Below are 16,553 nucleotides of genomic sequence, written 5' to 3'. Positions count from 1 at the left end.
TGTGTGTAGAGGGTAAAATACTATGGGGGAAGACAGAGATTGAAATACATACAACAGATACATGAGGACGGTGGGTCTACTTGCTGTTCTGAGATGAAGAGGTTCGCACAGGAGAGGAAGTCGTGGGGGCTTGCATCAAGGCAGTCAGCATAGAAAAAAAGAATCGGACTATACCATGGAAGTCCCAAGAAGTACTCAGCCCTATCTTTGCCTATGATGGCAGGATACAATTTCGGTGGATACAATTTTTTCCCATACTTGCTTTGCTCATTTAACTTGGGGTCATATTGATACACCTAGCACTCGCCCTTGCTGATTAAGATTGCTCTGATACTGTGGTGCAAAATTTTCGATCCTGCGCCAGTTTGATGGCCTGTTTGAATGGGTGTGATCAGTTGAAGCTCTCATGCGAGATGTTTAAAACTGATGCATGGCTAATCTTCACTTTTCCACTCTGGCCTCGACTGTGATATTCCGGTAACCTGGTACTACGGCTGCCACTTCACTTGCAATTCCAGTTTCTTAACAGAGAGATGATCTGCCACTTTGTTCTTCGTTATTCAGGCACGTCTGAGTACACTGGAAGAGGATTCGCTAACGGCAGAATTATACCACTTCCTTTCAGGTGTAGAAAGTATTACTTATATTTAACTGTTAGTTAACGACGCATAAATGATATAAGCCTTCAAGAGATACTACGAGAAAAATCGCATGTCTTCGGCATGGCATAATGAGTAAGTACGTGCATTCCAGAGTCGAAGGAAGTAAGTTCACGTCGCTCTATATGCTAATTTTTTTCATATTAGCGCTTTTAATCCACTCTGGGACTTTCTTATGAGTGTAATTCAAGTATTTTCTGCAATATTCAGTATTATTTACACATAAATGTGCGTTCTCTGAAGAATGAGTTTCTTCTGTTTCGTGACTTCCGCCTGATTGGAAAACGAATGTCGAAGTAAATATTTGGCTGTTTATTTCCAAATACGCGGCAATTTCCGAGTATGTGGACAGTCAGGAACTTAACAGGAGAGCTTATATTGTTGCAAGTGAAACGAGATGTTAAATGGATGCGTGTTGTACGCTCTTCCAGATATGTCTGAAAGAACAGACACCGAGCAGAATACACAGGGTTCATACATTATATACAATCTGAAAGTGGAGAGAGGAAGAAAGAGAAGGGATCAATGCCGTCAGCAGCAGCGGATCATTACGCGGAATCAGGGGCGATGAGAGAAAATTTGTGTGGGACCGGGATTCGAACCCGGGATCTCCTGATTACTAGGTAGGTGCGTTAACCACTGCGCCATACGGGACACAGCGTTATTGCAACTGCGTGGATTATCTCGGCACCCCTCAGCGCTGGTCTACAATCCCAACGAGCGCCACCTATCCGCAGTCCCTGTCAATTTGCTCCACGTTCGCTCTCTGAGATGCCCACAGGAGACCGGACGTACTTCTGCATCTGAATTGAAGATTGCCCAGCTAGGCCAATATTTACACTGATTCCGTGTAATGTCCCACTACAGCTGACATCTATGATCCACTTCTTTTCCTTTCCTTTCCTTTCTTCCCCCCCTCCGCCTTCAATTTACATATAACGTATAACAGAATATCTCTCACACATGTCCGAAAGAACAGACACCACAGATTCATATAATTTGATTGGCCTAGCTGGGCAACGGATCCACCTTCTTCAGTGCGGATGCAGAAATACCTCCGACCTCGTGTGGCAATCTCAGAGAGCGAATGTGGAGGAAGTTGACAGGAAATGCTGATAGGTGGCGCTCGATGGGAATGTAGATCGGCGATGAGGCGCGTCGAGATAGCCCGTGCAGTTGCGATAACGCTGTGTCCCGCATGGCACAGTGGTTATCACGCATAGTAACGAGGAGATTCCGAGTTCGAATCCTGGTGCGGTACACATTTTCACTCGTCGCCGTTGATTCCGCGTAATGTCCTGATGCAACTGTCCTTCTCCTTTCCTTTCTTCCTCTCCACCTTCAATTTACAGGAAACCAGCTGTGCTTGGCAGATGAAAGATCATGAAGAGACAGATACTTCACATGTTACAAACAATTACAGGCACTTCCGGGTGGTATAGTTCAGCCACTAACGACAGCTATCATTGATTCATATAAATAAGAGCCGGCGCCGGCCGTAGTGGCCGAGCGGTTCTAGTCGCTACAGTACGGAACAGTGCGACCGCTACGGTCGCTGGTTCGAATCCTGCCTCGGGCATGGATGTGTGTGATATCCTTAGGTTAGTTAGGTTTAAGTACTTCTAAGTTGTAGGGGACTGATGACCTCAGAAGTTAAGTCCCATAGTGCTCAGAGCCATTCAAACCCTTTTTTGAACATAATTCTTGTGAGTAGTGCGGTCTTGCAGAGTAACCCTTTGAATACCACTGTATGCCTGCCCAAATCATCACCTGATCCTCGCAATGTTTAGCTCTTGAGACGTAAACTGTGCCAGAACTTGGAATTAATGTCGAACAAGACTCATCCTATCAAATGGCATTCTTCCATTGCTCCATCGTTGCAGTTTTATGGCTTCGGCAGCACATTTTCCAGTTACGAGATTTGCGTCACTGATGAATGCTTTTGCAATTCCACCTTTCTCTGCACTTCCCGGTTTACGGAATCCCTTCGCGTTAGTTAGGTGCTGACAGGATCCTTAAGTGCGACATTCAGTTCTGCAGTTGCTTTTACAGGTCTCGTCCTCTTTGTTTTCGTCACAATTCTCTTCAACGACCGACTACCATGACCATTCACACACGTTGTGACTTAGCGGATGATAATTTTCCGTGTCTGTGGAATACGAGGGCTATTCGGAAAGTAAGGAACGACAGGTCACGAATTGGAAACCACAGTGAAAATCAAAACTATTTTATTTGCAACGGTTAGCTACACCTTACAGCTACTTCTCTACACAGTTGCCGCTCAGACTTAGATATTTGTGTAGCATTGTACCAACTTTTCAATTCCCTCGTTATAGAAGACAACCGCCAGTGCTTTTCGACAATTTTCGACCCCGGACTGCAGCTTGTTGTCTGTGTCAAAATATTGTTTTCATAGTCAGCGGTTCATTTGAGCAGAGATGAACCTCAGGGGTAGCCAATTACGGGCTGTATTGTGGGTGATCAAACACTTCCCATAGAAAACGCTGCAGGATCATCTTCACTGCCCCTGCAAAAGTGCAGCCATGAATTGTTGTGTAGAATGAGCTGCATGACAGTTATGTTATGTGGATTGCATAGCTTCAGGCGAAATATTTCTAGCCGAGGTCGCTAATTTCTCGCCATCTTTACGTTTTCACTGTGAGCTCAGAACTGAAAAGAGTGGCAGGGCGTAACAGACACAGTGCCCAACGCATCTGTGCAAAGCTTCATCAGATTTTCACTGAATTTTCCCATTTTGCTATCGATCGTTCCTTACTTTCCGAATAACCCTCGTAAATCATCGATACAGAAGACGGTACTGATCACGACTGACATTTGCAGCGTGTTGAGGACATGCTGCTCGTGGTGAAATACAATAACGCAACATGCATGCATTTATGTTCAAGCATGCAGTTCTCGCGGCGTACTTTTGTGTTTCCAATGTACACCTACATATACTTCCACGTCTACGTTTAAATCTACATCTACAAATATAGACCTTCTCCGAACTGCACTGTACAGTGTATGGCGGGTGCTAATTTTAGCCATGTTGTGTCCTATTCCATTAGCATACAGAGCGAGGAAACAATGTCTAAATGTGTCTCTCTTATCTTGTCGTTAAGGTCCCTATGCTAGATATGCGACAGAGGCAGCAGAATTGTCGCACAGACTTCTTGAGTACCAACTCATCAAAGTAATTCATAGGGCTTGTCACCTTTTTTCAAATTTTTCCTTTTAAATTTCCTCAGCATTTAAATAATGTTTTCGCATGGGCTACAGAGACCTGCTAAAAGAAGTGCGTCTCTAAATTGGATCCATGTATGCTGCCATGTTGGCATAATAATAACTCCAAACCCCGGTACATTACTCTAGTATCAGTCGCGCTGGCGTATATCGTGGAATTTACTTTATACATGCACTGCACTTTCTCACCACTATTCCAACGCATATACGCTAATCAAATGGTTCAAATGGCTCTGAGCACTATGGGACTTAACTTCTGAGGTCATCAGTCCCCTAGAACTTAGAACTACTTAAACCTAACTAACCTAAGGACAACACACACACCCATGCCCGAGGCAGGATTCGAACCTGCGACCGTAGCGGTTGCGCGGTTCCAGATTGTAGCGCCTAGAACCGCTCGGCCACCCCGGCCGGCATACGCTAATCAGCCAGAGCATTATGACCAACTACCTAATAGCCGGTATGTCTACATTTCGCACGGATAACGGCAGCGATGCATCGTGGTGTGGAAGCAACGAGCCCTTGGTAGGTCGCTGGAGGGAGGTGACACTACAACTGCCCACGCTTCACCAAATTTTCTTAAATTTCGGGGGTTGGTTAGGGTGGTTTGGGGAAAGAGACCAAACTGCGCTGTCATCGGTCTCATCGGATTAGGGAAGGACGGGGAAGGAAGTCGGCCGTGCCCTTTCAAAGGAACCAACCCAGCATTTGCCTAGAGCTATTTAGGAAAATCACAGAAAACCTATATCAGGATGGCCGGACGCGGGATTGAACCGTCGTCTTCCCGAAAGCGAGTCCAGTGTGCTAACCGCTGCGCCACCTCGCTCGGTCGTAAATTCCTGGGAGGGTGCGATGAGCTCTGACGCCACGTTCAATCAAATCCCAGATGTGTTCGATTAGGTTCAGGTCTGGCGAGTTGGGGAGTCAGCAAATCAATCGGAACACGGAATTATATTCCTCGAACCACACTCCTGGCCTTGCGACATGACGCATTATGTTGAAAAATGCTGGAAACATGATCGTTGGAAGGGGTATGCGTGGTCTGCAACCACTGTACGATACACTTTGGCCGTCATGGTGCATTGTGCGAAGCCCACTTAACCCATGGATGCCCACTTGAATGTCCTCCAGCCGCCAGCTTGCCTGCATCCTGCTCTACAGGTATCAAAGAGCTCTTCCCCTGGAAGGCGACGGATTCGTACCCTCCCATCAGCATGATAAATAAGGTGCCAGGATTCATCAGACCATGAAACGCTCTACCACTGCGCCAACATCCAGTGCCGATGGTCAGCCGTAGCTGCCAATGTCGTGGTGTTAACGTTGACACGTGCATGGGTAGTCGTCTGCAGAGGCCCATCGTTAGGAGTGTTCGGTGCACCGTGTGTTCAGACACACTTGTACTGTGCCCAGTATTAAAGTCTAAAGTTGGTTCCACCACAGTACGCCCCCTGCCCAGTCTGCCCAGCTTACGACATCCAACATCCAACATCTGTGGTGAGCGGTGACCGACGAGCCCCACGACGTCTGGAAGTGGTTTCACCTTGGTCCCGCTACGTGTTGAAGACACTCACCACAGCACTCCTCTATCACCGATAAGTCGTGCAGTTTCAGAAATGTCTGTGCTGAACCTCTGGGCTATCACAATCCGCCCTCAGTCAAACTCAAATAGATCGCGCGTCTTCCTCATTCTACACACCGTCAGCACGCTCACTGATACTACATGCACCTTGTGTGTGTGTGTGTGTGTGTGTGTAGTCATTCCTAACCAGGTGACGCCGCTATCGCCTGAAAACTTTTATATCGATAGCAGGTCTGTGGTCGTAATGTTCTGGCTGATTAGTGTAACTGTTCCATTTGGCTTCCCTAATGCTAATTTATGTGTTCACCTCATTCGTTGTTATTTCGCAGTCAAGTGGTGCTGTACTCAGGGCATGAGAAAGAGGAGGAGATACAGGAATTCTGCATTACAACTCTTTGCAAGATTCTAGTGGAGATGGTTTGCCATTGTCTTTCTCCGACCTATGAATTGCATGTGTATGTGTGTCGTTTTGTTGGCTATGATAAGTGTGTGTACACGGTAGGGTTGAGCTTGTGATAATGGAAGGAGTGAAGGGAGCCTACTTGTCTCGAATAGCACCAAATTCGACACTGATCTTATAATATGATACTATCTTATCAGAAACAACTAATATTCGCTTCCTTGAGTCATACCCAAATTCAATTTCGCCTCTCTTGAATATTCACTCGTCAGTATAACATGCTGGGTTCTGTTAGCATCGATTCAAAGCTGACATGGTGGTGTCGTAATGCTATATGTAACGTTAACACAAGGTCTCTTCACTTAGCCCACTACCGAACAGTGATAGTGAAGTTATGAGGCACCAAAGAAAGGAAATACTGTGTCAGAATCAAATATTAAGCAATGATATGAAATGACTGACGAAGGAACTGAAGCACGCAAAAGATACAGTCCATTGTCAACGTAACTTCAGCTGCAATTCCCTGTGATAGGTAGACTGGCCAAAAGAGTGTATTTGTATTGTTCGTATTTAGTGTTGTTACCAGGGCTGGCAGCTTATATAAGGGGTGCGAAGAGAGTCGGATGTGAGTGATCACTGTGAAGAATACGGAAATGCCACGTACTCGTGTGAGACACCATTATTATCAGCTGTCCCCCTCCCCCGGTAGCTGAGTGGTCAGCGCGAAATGTCAATCCTAAGGGGCCGGGAGATTTTCTCCGCTCAGGGAATGGGTGTTGTGTTGTCCTAATCATCATCATTTCATTCCCAATCGATGTGCAAGTCGCCGAAGTGGCGTCAAATCGAAAGACTTGCACCCGGCGAACGGTCTACCCGACGGGAGGCCCTAGTCATACGTCACCAGCTGACAGCTTCAAAGGAGCCTCGTCGTGGGTCTCCATTTGGCTCGTTCGTCGAATCGTTCAGTATAAAGATATGTGAGGCACGCAGATGTGATAGTGGTATTCATGGGAATGGAATGCCAAGCGTATTTGTCGTCAAGGTTTCGGTAGATCGCATATGACCATCGTAAGGGAGGATCGGCATATTGGTCTGAGACTAGCAGCAACCGCTCTAAGGAATTACTGTCCCATGCTTAGGCTGCTGTTAACCCCACAACACAAACGGCTGCGTTTAGGATGGTGCCGTGACCGGAAAGCGTGGACTACTAATGAATGGCGCCACATTATATTTGGCTATGAATCGCGGCTGAGCACTAAGCTAGATTACCACCAACGGCCTGTACGGTGGTGCCCCGGGGGGGGGGGGGGGGGGGGGGGAGGTCGCGTTCCTCCAGTGTTTTGAAAACGTAGAGCGGTGCTGTACTATTCCTGACGTCATGGTGTGCGTAATCATCGGAAATGATGTCAGATCACGGCTGGAAATTATTGAGGGAACACTAATGGCACAACGGTACGACACGGCATCCTGCTTTCTCATGAGTTATCTCTCACTTTATAATATCGTGGTGCCACTTTTCAACTGGACAATGGGCATCTACACATGACACCTAGCTCTACGAACTGTCTGCGTGATGTTGAGGTACTCTCATGGCCAGCACGATCCCGAGGTCTGTCCCCAATAAATGTTCGGTATCAGCTCGCACGCCAGCTCTGTCCCAGTGCCTGTATTCAAGGTATCAAGGACCAGTTACAATTGTGGGCCAGCTTCTTCCAAGAGAAAATACAACAGCCTACGAACCGAATCAGTTCACGCGCCCATGCCAGATAGGATGCAACGTCCTACTGGCAAGTGGGCTCATACTGCTAAATTCTTTGTAATTGTGACTCGATTTTGTAATCATTGAAACAACGTCACATACTCCCTGAACCCTTGAAATAACATTTCTTTTCGTCCTTCTCTTCTGCGTACGTCTTTTGTTTTATTACGCTGTGTGGCTTAACAATAGCTAAAGAAAAAATCTTTAGACGCTATAGACAAAGTTTGTAAGGTAAAGTGCTGAGCAAAGAAGTAGTTCAAATACTTCAATACATCGACATCAAACGATATTTAAAAGCCAATACATATAGCCTTTTTGCCTTTTCCGTCGTGTTTTTTCTTTCTACGATCCACTGCGTTTATGTCCTTCAATGAACTGACTTCTTGACCGTTAAGAAAAATTGCATCAATTTACACTAGTGGCCATTAAAATCGCTACACCAAGAAGAAATGCAGATGATAAATGGGTATTCATTGGAAAATATATTATACTAGAATTGACATGTGATTACATTTTCACGCAATTTGGGTGCACAAGATCTTGAGAAATCAGTACCCAGAACAACCACCTCTGGCCGTAATGACGGCCTTGATACGCCTGGCCATTGAGTCAAACAGAGCTTGGATGGCGTGTACAGGTACAGCTGCCCATGCAGCTTCAACACGATACCACAGTTCATCAAGAGTAGTGACTGGCGAATTGTGACGAGACAGTTGCTCGGTCACCATTGACCAGACGTTTTCAGTTGGTGAGAGATCTGGAGAATGTGCTGGCCAGGGAAGCAGTCAAACATTTTCTGTGTCTAGAAAGGCCCGTACAGGACCTGCATGCAGTCGTGCATTATCCTGCTGAAATGTAGGGTTTCGTAGGGAACGAATGAAGGGTAGAGCCACGGGTCGTAACACATGTGAAATGTAACGTCCACTGTTCAAAGTGCCATCGATGCGAACAAGAGGTGACCGAGACGTGTAACCAATGGCACCCCATACCATTACGCCGGGTGATACGCCAGTATGGCGATGACGAATACACGCTTGCAATGTGCGTTCCCCGCGATGTCGCCAAACACGAATGCGACCATCATGATGCTGTAAACAGAACCTGGAAACCTGGATTCATCCGAGAAAATGACGTTTTGACATTCGTGCACCCATGTTCGTCGTCAAGTACACCATCGCAGGCGCACCTGCCTGTGATTCAGCGTCAAGGGTAACCGCAGCTATGGTCTCCGAGCTGATAGTCCATGCTGCTGCAAACGTCGTCGAACTGTTCGTGCAGATGGTTGTTGTCTTGCAAACGTCCCCATCTGTTGACTCAGGGATCGAGATGTGGCTGCACGATCCGTTAGAGCCATGAGGATAAGATGCCTGTCATCCCGACTGCTAGTGATACGAGGCCTTTGGGATCCAGCACGGCGTTCCGTATTTCCCTCCTGAACCCAGCGATTTCATATTCTGCTAACAGTCATTGGAGATCGACCAACGCGAGCAGCGATGTTGCGATATGATATACCGCAATCGTGATAGGCTACAATCTGACCTTTATCAAAGTTGGAAAGGTGATGGTACGCATTCCTCCTCCTTACACTAGGCGTCACAACAACGTTTCACCAGGCAACGCCAGTCAACTGCTGTTTGTGTATGAGAAATCGGTTGGAAACTTTCCTCATGTCAGCACGTTGTAGGTGTTGCCACCGTCGCCAACCTTGTGTGAATGCTCTGAAAAGCTAATCATTTGCATACCACAGCATCTTCTTCCTGTCGGTTAAGTTTCACGTCTGTAGCGCGTCTTCTTCGTGGTGTAGCAATTTTAATGGCCAGTGGCGTATGTTCAAAACTTATTTCATCAATTTATGTTCATCTTTATCAATATTGTAGGCTGTTTCTTTGTACTGGTATTCTAGAACCTAAACAATTTTTCGGTTTCGGGTTTGTGTCCTCTTTTGTGTAAGAAGATCCATTACAGAAACATTCAAATCCTCGTGAATACTTTACAGTTGTGATATTCCATCCCAGTGAGTGTGCAGTAAAGTTTAACGTCCAAAAAAGTAAGTGCACTTAGGTATAATATTTTATTCATCATTCTTTCACGGCTTCACTATCATTAGGAGGAAATAATTACAAACAAAATGCGTTTTATTTATCTTTCTCTTACGCTTGTTACTCGTTGTATAAGTCCAGGTTTGTTATGTGATGACTAAAACAGCTACGGAAAGAGGTAGAACGACAGTGAAACTACCACTAGGCGCCAATGCTTGGACGTCCACGACTCTTCACAGAACGTGGGGTTCGGAGACTTGCCTACTCTCTAAAGTAGGATAGATGATGATTTGTGGCATCTGTGCTGAAGGAGCACAATGCTGGCGCGCGCACAAGTCTTTCGGAGCACACTGTTCATTGTTAAACACGGAGCTCCGCAGCGGACCATCCCCACGTGTTGACCCAACGATCCCGGCAATTACGACTGCAGTGGCCAGTGGGCACGGGACCATCGGGATTCGACCGTAGATCTGTGGAAAAGTGTCAGCTCTTCGTGTGAATCACATTTTTGCTACACCAGATCGATGGTCGTCTCCACAAACGCCGTCATCGAGGTGAATGGCGTCTCGAAATGTGCAGCGTGCCTCGGACGCATGCTCATGAGAGCGTTATTATGCAATGGAGTAGCATAATAACGCTCTCATCAGGATCCGTCCGTGGCGCGCTGAAGACATTCTCCTGCTCTTGAATGGGACCTGTGGTAGCAACCGAAGACAAGCTGACAGCTGCGAGCCGGCCGGAGTGGCCGAGCGGTTAAAGGCGCTACAGTCTGGAACCGCACGACCGCTACGGTCTCAGGTTCGAATCCTGCCTCGGGCATGGATGTGTGTGATGTCCTTAGTTTAGTTAGGTTTAAGTAGTTCTAAGTTCTAGGGGACTAATGACCACAGCAGTTGAGTCCCATAGTGCTCAGAGCCATTTTTTTGACAGCTGCGAAACACTTGCATCCCTTCATGGTTGATGTCTTCTCCGACGACGACGCCTTCTTTTAGCAGTGTAGCTATCCGTTTCTCGGTGCCGCAACCATGCTACAGTGGTGTGAGGGGCACTGTAGTGCATTGACGTTGATGTCTCGGCGACCAAATACGCCTGATGCAAATCTTATGGAACCCATATGGATCGCCATCGGGGGGCCACCACCGCGGCACGAATTACATGACCTTTTGCGTAGACATCTAAAGCCACATGCCTCCACAAACTTACCAACAAACGGTTGGATCCCTGATACACAGAATGAGTGATGTATTTCGTTCCAAAGACGGACAAACAATAGATTAAGCAGATGGTCATAATGCTTTGGCTCATCAGTGTACGTGCCATACTTGACTAAAGATTAAAAGAAATGCTTTTATTATCTACAACTTATGCTGAAAGAACTAATTACTTACACGTGTTCACATGTATCGCATAATTAACATATAAATTAATATCGAGATCTTTTTAAACATAGTTATTGTCTCCTACAATAAAAGAAATTAAGCTACTCCTCAAATGGCACTTCAGAGTCCGCTATTGTAACATGCGTAAGCGCAGTAGTAAAATTTGAGACGCCAGCGCTTTCCAACAAGTTCAAAGTCAAAACTTTATTTCTGAGAAACCTCGGCGTTGGCGTTCCATTCAATCGAGGGCATGTGTGAATGCCATAATTTGAAATGCAGTGTGGAGTCATTTACCGATCCATTCCGTTCAGTGCCGCTCTGTCAGATATTAACAGGAATTTAATAATAATTTCATCGAGCCAATGTTATATCCGCGAAGGAACTACGTCTGGTCGTCTCTTTGTTGTTAATGGCGGTATGGTTCACTAACGAACGGATGTCGAGTCTCTGAACTGACATAATTCACATGTTCACCTGCCCGTACGGTTTGCAAGATATTCTTCTTTTCTTCTTCGCCTTTTCCCGTCTTACTAGAGGGTCGGCATTGTTATATCCTTTTGGCAATGTTTAGTTGCAACTGGTGACTGGATGCCCTTTTCGACACTATCACTCCCTCTGCTGAGGAGTTGGTGTACACCATCTGCCTCCATTTAGTGTAGGTCATACATTCAAGCGTGGTTATGTTTTGAAATGTTCAAATGTGTGTGAAATCTTATGGGACTTAACTGATAAGGTCATCAGTCCCGAAGCTTACACACTACTTACCCTAAATTATCCTAAGGGCAAACACACACACACCCATGCCCGAGGGAGGACTCGAACCTCCGCCGGGACCAGCCGCACAGTCCACGACTGCAGCGCCCCAGACCGTTCGGCTAACCCCGCGTGGCGGTTATGTTTTCTAAGTGTTTGCCATCAGTGTAACTGGGACGTATACTTGGTGCCAGCCTAGCATTTATCGACTGGGTGGCTGTGATTAATCTGACGATTTCCGCGTGCTGCAGTGCGGGATGTATACATTGCAGGACGTTGAAACATCGTAGGTGTGGTCATTAATTGGTGCGCTCGCTAAGTATGCTGAAAAAATATTAGTTCCACTTTCTGCCACCGAGTGAAAATATGACGCTGTAAGCAGAATGTGAAATGATTTCCAGCTTTGTCTTCATTATTCCGTTCATGGCTTGGCGACACGTGCTGTTTTCTTTTGTAAAGTGATTGTTGGTGTAAAGGGATAAGAAGGTTGACGTTTTCCTTACGAAACGCAATGCTATTGAGAAGAAAGACCATGTTTTTAGCAGAACGACAGGAATAGTAGCGCTGCATTGAGGGAACATCGAAGACAGAAACAGCTATAAAGGGTCCCATAATAAATTGGCTAAAAAATATGATGAAGAAATTTGAAGAAACAGGTGAATTAGGCGGGGCAGCACGGAGAGGGACCTGGATCATTCCCATGCCAGTTGTTGATGGAGTTGCTGTAGCCGACCATGCAGCACAGTCAGTGCTCGAGCTGTATCACGGAAACTGCCTCTTCCCTGGCCAAGAGTTCAAAATATTTTGCGGCGCATTTTACGCTGATATCCCTAGAAGACTGAGAATGTGCAACAAATGAATCCCCAAGATGGGTTACAATACCGTGAGGCCGGCCGGAGTGGCCGTGCGGTTCTAGGCGCTACAGTCTGGAACCGAGCGACCGTTACGGTCGCAGGTTCGAATCCTGCCTCGGGCATGGATGTGTGTGATGTCCTTAGGTTAGTTATGTTTGAGCAGTTCTAAGTTCTAGGGAACTGATGACCTCAGAAGTTAAGTCCCATAGTGCTCCGAGCCATTTGTGCCAATACCGTGACTTGGCCCTTCCTTTTTGGCAGGCATGGAAGTGGATGACATGTGGCCAGAGAATATTCTTTGGACGGACGAGGCACGGTGCCGTGAATGCACAGAATTGTTACATATGTGGCTGTAGTGAAACATTCACACCAATCAGCTTATGGGACTGTGGTTTCATAAGCTTCTTTATTCTCGGTCCGTTTTTCTTCGAGGAGATGACACATCACGGGCTTTTTAGGGTTACAGTGACATCTGCACATTATAAGGACATCACTGAGCAACACTTGCTTCCAGCTTTGCAGCCCTGTGCCTCTCTTTTAGTGCAAGATTCGACGACACCCCAAGTCTCTTGGCAGGTAAGAGATTTCCTTCGAGAAACCACATAATCTAAAGGCAATTTCAATACATGTGTCCTTCAAGATCCCCCGGCCTAAATCAGCGTAAATTCTGATTGTAGACATATGTGAAACATCGTGTCTATCAGGGATGTGTCCGGTCTATTCCTGATGTGAAGGTTAATGTACAACGACATCTCTCTCTGATTACACGGGATATGCTGCGAGCAACTGATGACCACGCTCTTTATGGACGCAGCACGTTGCTGAGTCGGGAGACGATACTGAAAATATATTGCAGATTGTGGCCATATCTTAATAAACGTTCCAGAACCACCGTTACCATGTGTGATGGTTTCTCCCCTTTTCCTGCACCCACACCGCGTTCTAATTGCTAACAGCTCTGTATTTTCACCTGGTGACAGAAAGTGGAACTACTATCTTTCGGCATACTCCCCGAACGCACCGATTAATGGAGGTACTTAACGACGTTTCAGCATCCTGTGGTGCACAAGTCTACAAGCCATACTGCAGCACTTGGAACACCGTCAGTTAAACTGCACTGATCAGCCAGAACGTTATGACTGCCGACCTACTACCGATATAAACTCGTCCAGGTGACAGCAACTTCACCTGGCGAGGAATGACTGCTAGTCAGACACACACAGTGCATGTAGTATTAGTGAATCATGCTGCCCCTGTGTAGAATGGCGAAGGCATCTGATCTATCTGAGTTTGACTGAGGGCAGATTGTGATGGCCTGGAGGTTCGGCACGAGCGTTTCGGAAACGTCAGGTGTTTGAGGAGCTCTGTGGTGAGTGTCTTCAGCATGCGCAAAATCAAAGTTAAACCATATCCAGGCGTCATGGGGTTGGGCAGCCACCCCTCATTACGGATGTTGGGCGTCGTAGTCTGGGCGGACTAGTAAAACAGGAGGGCTCGAGAACTACGGCGGAACTAACGTCAGACTTTAATGATGGACAGGTGTCAGTGTGTGGGTGTTTTGTTGACGAATTGATCTGACAAGTACCCTTTGGCTCCAGCAAGAAGCAATTTCAGCCCCACACTACTAAAGAAGTCAGACAGACGCTCCTAACGTAACAAAAAGAAATGCCTGAAACACTTTCGGCAATAAATATCCTCTGGAGTCGTCCACTGTAAGGAAAAGACACAAAAATGTTCTATTTGCTTACGTAATTAGTGGGATACTTGGATACTGGAGTATTGCTAGTTAATCCTGTTAATGAGATTTATATACAAAGTGTGGGAAAGTTCTTTTATTCCTTTTCTTTAAGAATATTATTTACTCGGCAGAATGGCTGAGAGCTGCACCTACTCAACTTGAATAATTATCCGATTGAATTTTTCTAAGTACGGTCGAGGCTGTCACGTGAGAAATGTAATGGAGTGATGTGAATGAAGTATATTATTTCTAATGGAGGAAAGTTGGGGCTCGCCTACGCTGTAACCACACAATAGTGTGAGCTGCAATGACTGCTGCTTGCGTCGTTCGCTGCTGAAAAATAACAAAACTATCTCTTTCTATCTGGATTGAACTTCGTCAATTGAACTCTCACTACAACTTGATGCAGTCAAGGACTCCTATCTGCCCCTAGTCTAACCACTGGTGTGGTACACCAGTCAGATAACCAGTCCACCACGATGTCACTCAATGTTCACTTGCAGGTGCAAACTAATACTCTGTCTGTGTTCACACGGCACATTAAGTGTCACGGCCAACACAGTGAACAAACGCTTAATCGCAAGCGACTCAATATAGAGTATCACTCCGATTCGCTAGTGACAGAGGTGCTCTCTCAGTGCAGTACTGAGTAGAGACTTTGTTCCTCACTCTCTGTGTACACGCATGAGCGCACTCGCTCATGCTACGTGATCCCACTTCAAGAGCATTACCAGAACTACCCCTCTCCACGCAAAAAGCAAAAGGGTATATCGTGCGCTGTCTTTCCCTCGCTCCTCAGGCTCATTGCGTCAGAAATAATCCATCAATCAGCGCTACTCTTACAAACGGGAGAATGGCTAAGCCGACCAATCCGGAAATATATAGCATCTGCATTAGGCATTTACTGTTCATTTGTGAGATCTTTGAAACTGCGCACTAGGTCCATAAAAAAAAAAAAAAAATGCGTATGCTGGGGCTCTCCCAAACAATCCAGCAGGTTGTGCTTTTAAGGTGAATACACGGGCCATTATCTCTTTTCTCTGGTAAAAACTGTTTTCGTCCATGAGCAGCTGCCGGGCAGCACACCTTCGTGCTAACCCACCCTGCTACGGACTTTCTAGTTGGCTGGTTGCCTCCACCGGACAAAAGCTCCTGTGGCTGTCGTGTGTTGAATGTTTGTGTATGCCAGCCTCGACTTTTTAATCTTGGTGGGCACTTATAATTTATTTATGAGATTTGTATATCGATTAAGTGGAAATATGTATAATTGACTCTACTCTATCGAGTTTGGGCTCAAATGAAACGTCTTGATACGCAGAATACGATAGTGAGGTCGGAATATGTAAGAAATGAAGGTCAGGAGACCACGCCACCTTACACAGGCCGTAAGTGTACCTGAACAGACAGTGCACCGGACACTCCTAACGAAGAGCTTCCACAGCCCATGATCCATGCATGTGCCAATGTTAACACCACAAGTATGACTGAAATGGGCACATGACCATCAGCACTGGAAGTGACAGAGCATTGTATGGTCTAATGAATACATGTACTTTCTTCATCATGTTGATAGGAAGGCGCGAATCCATCGTCTTCCAGAAGTAGAGCTCCTTACCACCTAATCTGTGGGACTGCAGAATGGAGACAAGTTGCCAGCGGCTTGACTATTCTCTGGCGAACATTCACGTGGATATCTGTGGATCCACTGGAGCTCGTGCAAGGCACCATGATGTCCAAGCAGTATCGTACACTGGTTGTAGACCATGTACATTTTTCAACAAGATAATGTGCCATTTTACAGGGCTAGGAGTGTGATGAATCAGTGACGAGTTCCAGTTGATGTACTGGTACCCCAACTCGCCAGATCTGAAGCTGATTGAATATATCTCGGATGTAATTGAACATAGTGTCAGAGCTCATCAGCTTCCTCCCATGAATTTACGGGAATTAGGTGACATATTGCAGATGAGGTGCGAACTCCCACCAGCTGCCTACCAAGGTCTCTTTGCTTCCATGCCACGACGCTTCGCCACTGTTATCCGTGGCAAAGGTGAGCATACCGGCTATCAGGAAAGTAGTCATAATATTCTGTGCCAGTGTACAACCATCATAACCTGAAAGCCACATTCAGGCCGGCCGACTCGCCATCT

The 16,553-nt window shown here is 46.2% G+C and overlaps 1 protein-coding gene across 1 annotated transcript in view; it reads right to left on the bottom strand.

Annotated features, from left to right (window-relative positions):
• The window catches only part of LOC126416144 (NACHT domain- and WD repeat-containing protein 1), a 613,147-nt gene that overhangs the window by 243,895 nt on the left and 352,699 nt on the right, over positions 1–16,553 (bottom strand). The gene's annotated exons all lie outside the window — the stretch shown is intronic.

This window comes from Schistocerca serialis, chromosome 8 (assembly GCF_023864345.2).
Source record: "Schistocerca serialis cubense isolate TAMUIC-IGC-003099 chromosome 8, iqSchSeri2.2, whole genome shotgun sequence".
NCBI classification, from domain to species: domain Eukaryota; kingdom Metazoa; phylum Arthropoda; class Insecta; order Orthoptera; family Acrididae; genus Schistocerca; species Schistocerca serialis.
Note: the sequence above shows the minus strand (reverse complement) of the source record. Positions and strands in the feature narration are given on the sequence as shown.